A 12,039-nucleotide genomic window follows, 5' to 3' on the forward strand; every position below is an offset into this window, starting at 1 on the left:
TAAAATTTGAGCCAAATTAAATTGAAACTGTCTAAGCAGTATGTTTGCATTTGCTAGAGAAAAATACAAATCTAGGGATTTTCATGCATGTTTCAGAAATTAACATTTTCGCTTTGATATTTTTTAATACCGTATTGAGTTTGCAACTAAATTGTTTATGACAATAGATTCAAATCGACATTTATATAATCATTGTTAATTAATCAATTGAAAAAACATTTACACTTTGGGTTCTGAGAAAGCTAATATATTAACAAGTATATTTCAAAGAACCAAACTTGAATCCTCTGTTCACCAAATTTTAAAACAACAACATCAAGTTAAATTAATGGGATTGAAAGCATAAGTTAAATTGAAGAAGGGTGTTATGGTCTTAATGTCAAACACTAATGCCGCATTGAATCATTAATTTGGGCCATATTCCAAATCTAATAAATTAAAGAATCTTGCGAAAGATAAAAGGCAGTGGCAACAAATGGAGGTGGTGGAAGGAGAGGGGGGTGGTGGCTTTTCTTGCTTTGGCCGGCTCACCAAGAAATCTTTCTTTGACTTGCCCAACCCTTAGTAAGGAAAACATACTTCTCATCTCGTTCCTTGCTTGCTTTTTTCTGTAAAAAAGTGGGTTTTGCCTCTTCTTTTCAGCGCGTGTTTACACTCTTATGTACACATTAACTATTCCATGTTTTTGGTGCTTCCAAGAAATTACTAAATCTAAAAGTCCAACTCAAAACTGATGCCCTTCTTATTCATCATTTAATTTGTTTTATTTACAATAGACTCACTTGTCTATAATAAACATAAAATGTCTTTTTTTGATTAATTTTTTGACTCTAATTAATTTACTCTATGCGTATCTTTTCATAAATGCAAATGGATTCTTTAAGTAATGATTTTTGTTTATGAATGAGGAAAGGTATGCACGATGAAATCTTCCGCCAGTCATATGGCTAGAGACTTATTAGTACATCGATTCACCCTCATTTTAATTAATGAAATTCGTTATTTAAAAAAATACATATTTTTTTAAATTCATTTACGAATAAGGTGTATAATTATACCCACGTGGAGTAAGAGTACTTATTATCCCATGGGATAATTAACTTTTGATATGATGCCATTCAAAGATGATTAGAGTTTTTGAGCAAAATATTGTGAGGTAGATGAATTCAAACCCCCCCAATAAAAAAGGAAAAAAAAGAGACACAATATATATTGATATATAGGTGAGATCATCTCTAATTATGAACCTAAAAAAGGGATTGAGAAAACATTGTGGAGATTCTTGTTGAAGGTTGGAGATGAGTTAATAATTACGTTGTATCTTATCAAATATAAATCTATGAAAAGCAAAACACCCAAATTTTGATGAAGATGATGAAAGTGGTCCTTAAAATAACTGCAACCAAAAGGAGGAGCAAAAAAGGGAAAGGGAGACTACCCAAAAGGAAAAGGTGGCGATGAATGATGGCGATGGTGATGGTGATGGTGGTGGTAATGGTAATGGTAGTATAATAAGAGAGTGGTGGCAAACGCCTTCACAGGAGTGTGGCCCTCCAAAAACATAATCTGTAAAATTTGGAAACAAAAACACACAGGGAAAAAGGGCCACACGGAAAGCAAAGCATCGTATTCGGTAGTCCCTTTCTTTTCTTGCCTGTGAATTCAGAGAGTGCCGCTTCTCTCGTGTAAAGAAAGGGCAAGCCAAGGCATTGTATGTCCCCCATTATGGGTGATGCATGGGCCCTTACTGCCTCGGTAACAGATCAGAGATTTATACTCTATTGTACGTACACCGCTAGGGTTAGGTTTTGCAATATATTTGTTTGTGTTTTTGCCTTCTTTTAGATCATGTTTGGTAGATGAGAAAGAGGAAGAAAGGAAAATCATGACAGCATCCATGTATACGCAAAAGTTATTTGATAAATACATTGGTTCTATTGTGTCATATACAATACTTAGCAACTTGCTAGCTAATTAACACTCCTTCTTCTTTACTTAACTCTTGGCAATTAGGATGATTAATGATGGAGTTAACCAATCCATTTCCATGCCAAAAGATTGGGATTACTTAAATGAAAATGATCTTCTATGGTTAAATAAGTCAAATTTTAAACAATATACATGTATATATATATATATATGTTAACACCAATCATTAATTGAATAAATAGCATCGATTTATGTATGAATTATTAAATAAATTAAAATCTAACGCAATGTCTTTTATATTCTTTTTGCCTTAAGTCGATTATTTGATAAGACTCAAACTAACTTCGTTTTTGGTTCAAGTCATGTGAATGAATCCTGTCAGCTACATTGTCCATGCCTCTTTTATTAGTCCTTTCGATGCAAGTTCTTCCTTTGGCACTGTAATGGTGGAAGTTGAATGACTAAACAATAATAAGAAATTCACTCTCCATTCATATAATTATTCATTTATCTTTTTGTTAAAAATAAGAGAGCATGATTAAATTAAGGAAGTTAAAATCTAATAACTAAAAAATTGTTAAGCTATTTAAAAAAATTTGAATATATATTTTTTATTACGTTTAATTAAAATTTTATATTTTTATTTTAAATCAAATAAGTTCTTATGTTTAAGAGTTGATTAATTATTATTAGTCAAAACTTTATTTATTATTTAATGTCACGTGATCTTGAGATGTGACATATTGATTTATTATAGTCAATGATTGTATGATTACATAATATTTTTCACCCTCACATCAACGCCATATAAACGTCACATGTATAAAAAATGATAAGTGATGTTTTGAATAATAATAATTAATCAACTATTAATTACAAAGATTTATTTAACTCAAAATAAAAATATAAAATTTAATTAAACATAATAAAAATATAAATGTTATTATTTACATTTTTGTTTTTGTTAATGATAAAAGTTGTCATTCACCTTCCTGGAGAGACATGCATATGCACTACAAAATGAAAGAGAAATAAACGGGTAGATTTTTTTTATTTTTACTTATTTCCTCTATGTGATTGTCTTAGCAAAATGTCTTGGAAGAATAGCATAATATGGAGGATAATTATTTGCATAGGCGTAGGCATATACACAGATATATAAGCAAGGGGACCTCCACGATAGAAAAGACTAAAGCTGGCTACATCGCCATAATGAGGCAGCAACACCGCAGTGTTGATTAGACCTTATTGAAGTAAACTTGCTACCTGCTGCCTTGTCTAATTAAACTCAAATTAAACTTTTTTTTTTGTGCGGTTCACTTGTTAAGAAAAAAAAAAAAAGAAGACCCTAAACCATTATTGCTTTAGTTAGAGTGTACAGGAAAGCTAGCCCATTACATCACCATGAATCACTAGAGATGTCATGTTTGATCATATATGTTGAAAGAAAGAGAAATTTTGATTAAACCAAAGAGTAAAAATGTAGAAAAAGATGAAGAGATCAATGTTAATTAAAGAAATTAAAACCTAATTAATTCTCAGCCCCCCTTGTTAAAGCTAAAAAGGCCATGTGCATGGGATGCAAGGGTGCCCAAAGTCAAAGCTATGGACCTTTGGAAAATCTTTATTTTAAGGGCCAGTAAATCAGGAATGATAAGACATTAATGCATCTTTTTTTCTTCTGTTAGGTAACCAGTACACTTAGTTAGCAGCAAATCCGAGGTTACACTATTCTGATAAAAAATGTCAACAAATTGAGGTAAGCTCTCAACCCCATGTCTCAGTACTGCCACTTTTTTTTATGTGTGTTTGTAGTTTAGCTATTAGTCTGAATTATTATGTGTTTGTTAAAAGAAGTTGCAGCAACATTTCAGGGTTGATAAATATATTAAATACTGGGCATTGTAGCAATTTTTAGTGGCCATTATTGAACCAATTAACCAAGGAAAGAGAAAAAAAAAAACCTAAAAATGGGGTCAAGATGTGATCCTACATAACATTATTGATGAGGGAAATTATTAGCTAGCAAGCAGTGTTATCAACTGATTAAAACTTTACCTATAAGTAAATTCAACCATTCTTGTTGAATAACAAGTGTCTTTATATTGAAACCATTTTGAAAGTCTCATTATATTTTAAAAACAGACCAAGTGAAATTTATTCAACAAGGAAACGTGCTTTTCATTACATAAATCAAAGTCAAACACACACACACACACACATATATATATATATATATATAAATGTTTTATTGTTACCTACTTCTGCATGACAGTTCTTTCATGTCAGTTGTTCTACCTATTAATCAATATATTGACCATATATAGTTAAGCATTATGGGAACAACATAGTTAGGATCTGAATATAACATCAAAGTTTTTCAAATATTATTGTTGTAAGATGGTCTCCCTGGATTGGGTTGGATTAATTGACATCAACAAAACTTGAGTTTTGGATTTACTCGTCCATTTAAATTGTATATGTTATTAAAATATTTATAAAATATATTTTTAATAATATTTTAATAGTTTAAAATATTTTTAAAAAATTAAATTAAATACAATAATGTATGAACCAAATTTGGAATAAAAAATCTTTTTCAAAGTCCAATTGGGTCAAACCCATTAAAAATTTATACTTTTGGTAACGACTTTTCTTATCATCTAAAATCACATTTTTGCCACGATAATCAAAGAATACTTAAAGTTGTTGTAAGCCACCTTAGTCCTCGGGGTCTTAGGCATAGGCCACCGACTTAAAAGTCATGACCAAACTTTAAATATCTAAAGTCATAATTCTATGTCATGGATTATATTGTTAAACATTTAATACCACTTATAATTTTGATTGTTAATCAAAAATTATAATCTATCTAATTTGTATTTTTTTTAAAAAAATAATTCACAATATATAACAATCATGGCCAAACTAATAAATATATGTAGAAGAAATTCATTATACAGTTTTTACAAATAGTAAAAATATTATTAAATTACATAATTAGTCCCGATACTCTGATCAAGTGATAGATTTAGTCTTTATATAATAATTCGTAAAAAATAAATTCTTATAGTTTCTAAAATTGACAATGTTAGTCAAATTTTAAGAGTATTAAATTTTTTCTATTGTTTATGCTGACATGGCATTTTTTTGCTAGTGTGACATTGGATATGATAATATTTTAATGATCTGACATTGCTTTTATCTATTTCACAATATTAATTTATTTAACACAGAAATTCAATTCTTCTCCTTGTCTCTCTATACTCTTTCCCTAAATCTTATAAATCATTTTTTTTATTTGTTTCTTTTCGAATTCTGTTTAAAACCATTAACTTATATTGGATAATTTCATGTTTGCATTTATAAAATTCATATAAGTGTTTGGTCACGTCATATTGGTATTACTATTACATTATTTATGAAATGTTATGGCACTATTGTCATGTCATAGATTCAATATCACATTGACAATAAAATGTCAAATCAACACAATCAAACACCACATCGTCATAGATAATAGAAAATTTTTAACACATTGGACTTACATTGTCAATTTTTAAAAATGTAAGAACTCGTTTTTTACAAATTATTGTAAAATGACTAAATCCATCATTTTGATATAAGGACTAATTGCATAATTTGATCTAAATATCGTAGTTAGAATTTAGAATATCATATTTAGAATTTTCATAAAAAAAGGCAAAATATTCTCAGTCCCTAAGTTTTAATTGAAATTTTAAACAGGTCTATTAGTTTTTGAAATGGACACTCCGCCTAAAAAAAAATCTTTCGCTGGATACATAGGCCCAGTCGTTAGTTAACCATTAATATTTTCATTAATTTGATGACATGGTAATATTGAAATGATAATATTACCCTTTATTAATTTTAAAAATTACTATTATATAATTTTTATTAATTAAAAAAATTAAAGAAGATAGGGAGCTAATGGTGCTCATTTCTTTAAAAAAATATAATAATAATTTTTTAAATTAATAAAGAAAAAAAGACATTTTAGTCTTCTTATAATCTTTGTTAATTGTGTTTATACTTTTGGGAAGGAGTGTTCATTTCAAAAACTAATGAACCTGCCTATAATTTTGATTAAAATTTAAGAGTGTGAGTTTATTTTACCCTCAATAAATTGTCTTACATTTTAAGAAACTAAAATGAAAGGGTAAAATACCCTGACCTTCTTAAATTTTGATCAAAATTACACAGAGGTCCATTAGTTTTCGAAATAGACATTTCTCCTCAAGAGTACAAATATCATTAATGGAAATTATGTAAAAACTAAAATACCCTTTCGTTTTTTTATTAATTTAAAAAATTACTATTATTATATTTAAAAAATAAAAAAAAGCACTGATCGGAGCTCCCAAGGGAGAAGATCACCGATCGATGCTCCCCAAAGGAGGGAAGCACTAGATTGGTGCTCCCAAGGGAGGGGAGCACTGGTGCTCGGCTTGGGGAGTCCAATCAAGGACCATCGGGCTCTCCATCTGGGAAGTACCAAGTGCTCCCTAATGGGGAGCTTTTTTTTTTTAATTAGCAAAAAATAATAAAATTATATAATAATAATTATAAAAATTAATTAAAGGTAAAATTATTTTTTTACTCTTTTTACATCAACAAGTTGATAGAAATATTAATGATTGACTAATGACTGGATCTACGTATCTAGCAAAAATATTTTTTTAAGACGGTGTGTCTATTTTGAAAACTAATAAACCTCTATGTAATTTCGATCAAAACTTAAGAGAGTCAAGGTATTTTATTCAAAATGAAAAGAATGTAGGAATAAATATTGTATATGGATGAGAAGCCCCATAACACAATTTAAGATAAAATAAAAACTGACAAATTCTCTTCTAAGACACATTAATAAGAAGAAAGAAGAGAGGAAGGACAATAATGAAAAAAAGAGAGACAAAGAGTACCAAAATACTTTTTCATCTTTCTTAATTATCCTGGCAAACAAGATAAAGAGTCCTCAGAAGAATGCCATGATCTTAAGTAATAGATATAGCCACTGTTTATAAAAGTAGTCATTAAAAAGCATTATCTAAAGCCAAAATTAAATGGAAGCTTATGTAATGAATGTTGGGTGAGGGCTGATCATGCATCAAATACAAATAAAACGTAGTGAAAATAAATTTAAAATTAAATTATGCTTTACCTTTCTAAGATCTCTTTCATACCAAATTGAGTACATAATTAAAATAAAAATAAAATATACATGATCATATTAAGTTTACCTAAATAACATAAGTTGATGAATCCTTTGTTAAAACACCAAATCAGCCTTCTAAAAGCTTAACCACCTCAGCCCGGTTGTTGCAAATCAAAGTTGTCCAAGGAATCTCTATGCAGCCTCTAATGGTGATCCACACTAATGAATGAAAAAATCCTTCTTTATGGATTTGGAGTGCTATACCTTGACAATGTGCTAGCAAAGATGAGTTTCATAAACTCATAATCCACACAAAATTGTTGGGCTGAACACACAAAGAAATCAAGTGAATGAAAAACTATTTTTCTTCATACAAGGAATGGCAAGACAAAAGGAATTTCTGATGTGCTGTTCTTTTTTGTTTTTCAGTGCCATTTTCTCTAATTTTGTTTGGAGGCTATAACAAGGTATTTATACCTTGGATTAATTTTAAACCCTAATTACAAAACTATTTTGTAATTACCAATTAATCCAATAATTTGAATAAATAATTTAATTAAGTCCTTAAGAAGCCTAATTAACTTAATTGTTTAATTTAATCAATTAGGCCCAATAACTTAATTAAATAATTTAATTAAACAATTTTAATCAATTAGGCCCAATGGCTTAATTAAACAAATTTAATCAATTAAGCCCAATAACTTAATTGTTTAATTTAATTAATTAGGCCCAATGACTTAATTAAACAATTCAATTAATTAGACCTAATGATTTAATTAAATATGCACAACTTAATTAAACAATTTTAATCAAGAGCTTGAGAAGCTCATAACTTCTAATTTGATTAAGTCCAACTTAATCACCTCTTCCATTTTATTTTCAACATTCATTTTAGGTGTGTGACCTATTAGGCTTCTAATATGTTGACAATGAACTCAACGTATAATTCTTAAGTTAAACTTAGAACTAGATAAATTTAAACTATTTTAAATTTATTATTAATCAAGTTAACTACCTAGAGTTCATAGACCAAGATTGAGATCTAGCAATCCATCATGGTCACCCAAATGTTGAAAGAGTCAAGATGATTTGACTCAACCTTTTAGTAATCAGCCTTTTAGTATAATTCATTCTTTCATCATATATCCCAGAGATGATAAGAATATGGTACAGTGTCTACTCTTATTGATCTCTATATTCATTTTTAAAGTTTGATCATCAGCTTTAGAAAGACTTATGAAACTTCTTTCATAATCTTTAAGTTGCCTTGGCTAAAGACTTCAATAAGTTGATATCAACCAAGAAAAATTAAGATATGTCCCCTGCATCTCTTGGGGTGATGATTCCTATCTTGATAACTCATTTGCTTTCACATGCTTCATGCTATATTCCACAGCATCCTGTTTTGGCATCCTTGGTTAGGCACCCGTAAGGATGAAATCAAAGCATGGCATTCAACATATAAGACAACTTGGTGTTTCAAGTCTAGATAGTATTTACACAACTAGCATATGAGAAGTATTGTATAGATACTTGAGTGCAATACCAAATACACTTCTCATGACGGGTTATGTTCAAGAAACTTGCTCTCCTAGGTAAGCACTTACATTCTAGTTTCAAGTATCTCTATACTTCAACTTATGAGATCGGTTGCTTACTTCTCAAGTAAGGAACATAGAATGTTCTAATCTCTAGGTATCATTGATGTCTAGTCTCAATGATATATTGACCAGGAACATTTTGAGATTATGCTTTAATGCATAAGGATCTCATAACTGTAACCCATTATAGTTCCCTTGCAAGGCATATTAATCTTATGGACTTTATCCAATTAGACTTATAACTTATTATAATTGATGTCTTATTGATGAAGAAAAAGCTTTAATCATTCAACATGAATGATGTTGTTGCATGATTGGAATCAATCCTTAACTAATCCTAATTGGCTACAGGGCTCATCCCAACATCTCCCACTAGCACAAAGTCAATTGCTACCTCATCGTATGCGGATTCAAATCCATCTAGCAATTGTGTCTCCATGTAGACTCACTTGTGCCATTCAATGTGGTTAATTGTTTTTATCTATCTTCGAAATGTCTATGCATCACACCATGTCATATTACTATATCTAGATCCATAAGACCTAGGTTTTACTATTATGGCTCCATTATTACATTAACAATGTTCATAACCCTTTATTAGTTTCATGAACTAACGATCTAATATCTTCCTATTTGAGTCCTTTATAATAAGATGTATATGACTTTATTTATATACACGTATAATCCCTTTTGCTCTTTGGGACCATTTCAACTAGACTATGTTGCATGCATCATATGCATGTGTCACTCTAAGTTATGCCATTTGGCTCTCTTAAACTTTTTATTGTCATTAGGCTCCCACTAAATCCAAGATCATTTAGGAGAGTAACATTCAAATTCTTTTAAATAGTCCATGATTTATATGCATCTTAATATATGCTTAGAATCATATTGGTTTGGAATATCATAATGGGCTTTTATGTTGGAGAGATATGGACCAAATCATATTGAAATATGAAGTTGCTTTCTTTCTTGAACATTCACCTCTATGTTTTGCTCTTAAAAAAGTTCCATTGTATATGAATCAATATTCAATCTTTTGATCAATACCTTTTGATCAATTGAATGTAATTCATAATTGATCAAATATCATTGCAAGGATAAACATGAAGCATGGATAATTAAATATGACATAATTATTCCAAATAATTATTCAAACTTGAAACATATAAGCTTCCACATCCAAATGCTAAAGACAAATGTTTCACCAGTCATTCCCATGGCAATCACATAATTAATGTTTCAAAAACATCCAAATATATTATCCAACATGTCGAGATAAATAGGAGTGTAACCATCCAATATAGCATTTAATGCTTTAAGCAGTCCATCCATGTGGTCAGCTCCTTAACCAAGATCCTACTCATCTTTATCTTTGGTCTTTGCAATATGTCAAACATATGAGAACCAACTTTGAGGTATCAAATACCTTTAATATATAAAGTAGAATTATTTAGCAAATGGTACTTGAATCAGAAACTTCAGTTAGCTTCTTTGTCTTGCTCACAGTAGCTAGGTACTCCTTACAGTTTCTCCTCCAATGCCTAAGTTTGCCACAATGATGGAAAATATCCTTATCTTTGTCCTTTTTGATACCTCTTTTAGGCTTCAGTGCCTTCTAATTTTGGGATTTTACTTTCTTCTTTTTTTGGGATTTCTTCTTCTGTTGCTTTGTATGAGCCTTGGAAAAAGAAATAAGAAGCAAGGATCCCTTATCTTTCTTGATGGACCTTTCTACCGTGTTTAGCATATTCAAAAGTTTGGGAAGAGTAGCTTCTAATCAATTCATATGGAAGTTCAACATGAGCTAACTGAAGCTACTAGGAAGAGATTGCAGAACTAAGTTTATATTTAACTTATGATCCATTGCTAATCCCAATTGTCCAAGTTTCTTAATAAGTCCAATCATCTTCAACCCATGGGGTCTAACAGAACTGCTTGTCGCCATCTTGCATCAAAATAATTCTTTAGAGATCTCATATCTCTCAATGCTCCCTTTTTTATCGAACAGTTCTCTACGGTGAAAGATCATGGATTGAACATCCATGTGTTCAGGCTGTTTTTAAAGCACAGGGGTCATACTGGCTAACATCACGCATGCAACCTGATCATCGTCATCCTTGTGATGTTGATATGCTTCCTTATCCTTAGCACTAGCATCAACAACAAGGACTGGTGGAATATGAGTGTCAAGAACATAAGATTTCTTCTCTTGTTTCAAGACGATCTTAAGGTTCCGAAACCAATCGAGGAAGTTTAGGCCAGTTAGTTTATTTGCATCCAAGATGCTCTGCAATGACAGATTATTAGCCATGTATATAAATTATGCCTAAATATATAAAATAAAGCAATAAGCAAACATCATGCATAAACTATTTAAAATAAGGTTTTAAAATTTTAAATAGTTTTTTTACTATTTGTTACAAGATGATAACCCTCCATATCACATCGAGAGATCTTTACTAGGATTCTCTTAGTGGGCTAGGATCCCATTCATCTAGTCATGGTCTTGAGTGTGCTTAGTAAACTATGATAGGTGGATTAGGTAGGTAATTGAGCTTACCAATTGTATCTCTATACAACTCCTTGATCAGTTAGGTGACAACACATTGCTTAAACATATCATATATGTTTTGCCTAACATTTGCCTCTAGTTTCCATAATAATCAAGTTTCCAAGCATCTGGGTTTATGAAACTAGTTGAGTAAGACCCACCAATAGATCAAACATACTCATGTAAAAATGTGGCCTTGAGTGTGCTCAATAAGCCTCCGATTAAAAGAACAGCCATGTTATCTTACTATATGGTGGAAGGCAATTTAATCATACGTGGTATGTGACTCAATATTTACCGAGGGATTTTATCCTTTTCGTTTTATTAAGGTCTCATTTGATTAGCATGCATAACATTTAATATATCGCATACAATTAAATCTATCATATGTTGTTCTACTAAGATGGTTATGGACTTTTTTACTCTAGTTTCCTTGAGCCATAAAAGGAAACTAGTTAGTCAAATCTTAGGGGATAACATACATTAAGCACTCCATGCCTTAGTTTGCATCCACTTTTAGCTCTTCATGGCACCTTTGATCTTTATCTTCAGATTTACAAAATTTCTTTCCTAATCTAATCCTATTTCTAATTACAAATGAATATAGAAACCTCAAGTTACATTCGAGGAGAGTTAGATGAGAAGAGAATTTTATAAACCCAAAATATAAGAGATAAGATAGGGTTCACAGACCCTATTTGAAAAGATTTTCATAAATAGCAGCTTAACCAAACATCTACAATCATACTAGGTCTATAGTGCATAACTATCAACAAACA

This window comes from Theobroma umbraticum, unplaced genomic scaffold, assembly GCF_002168275.2.
Source record: "Theobroma umbraticum cultivar Fairchild unplaced genomic scaffold, ASM216827v3 scaffold_44.0, whole genome shotgun sequence".
Lineage (NCBI taxonomy): Eukaryota > Viridiplantae > Streptophyta > Magnoliopsida > Malvales > Malvaceae > Theobroma > Theobroma umbraticum.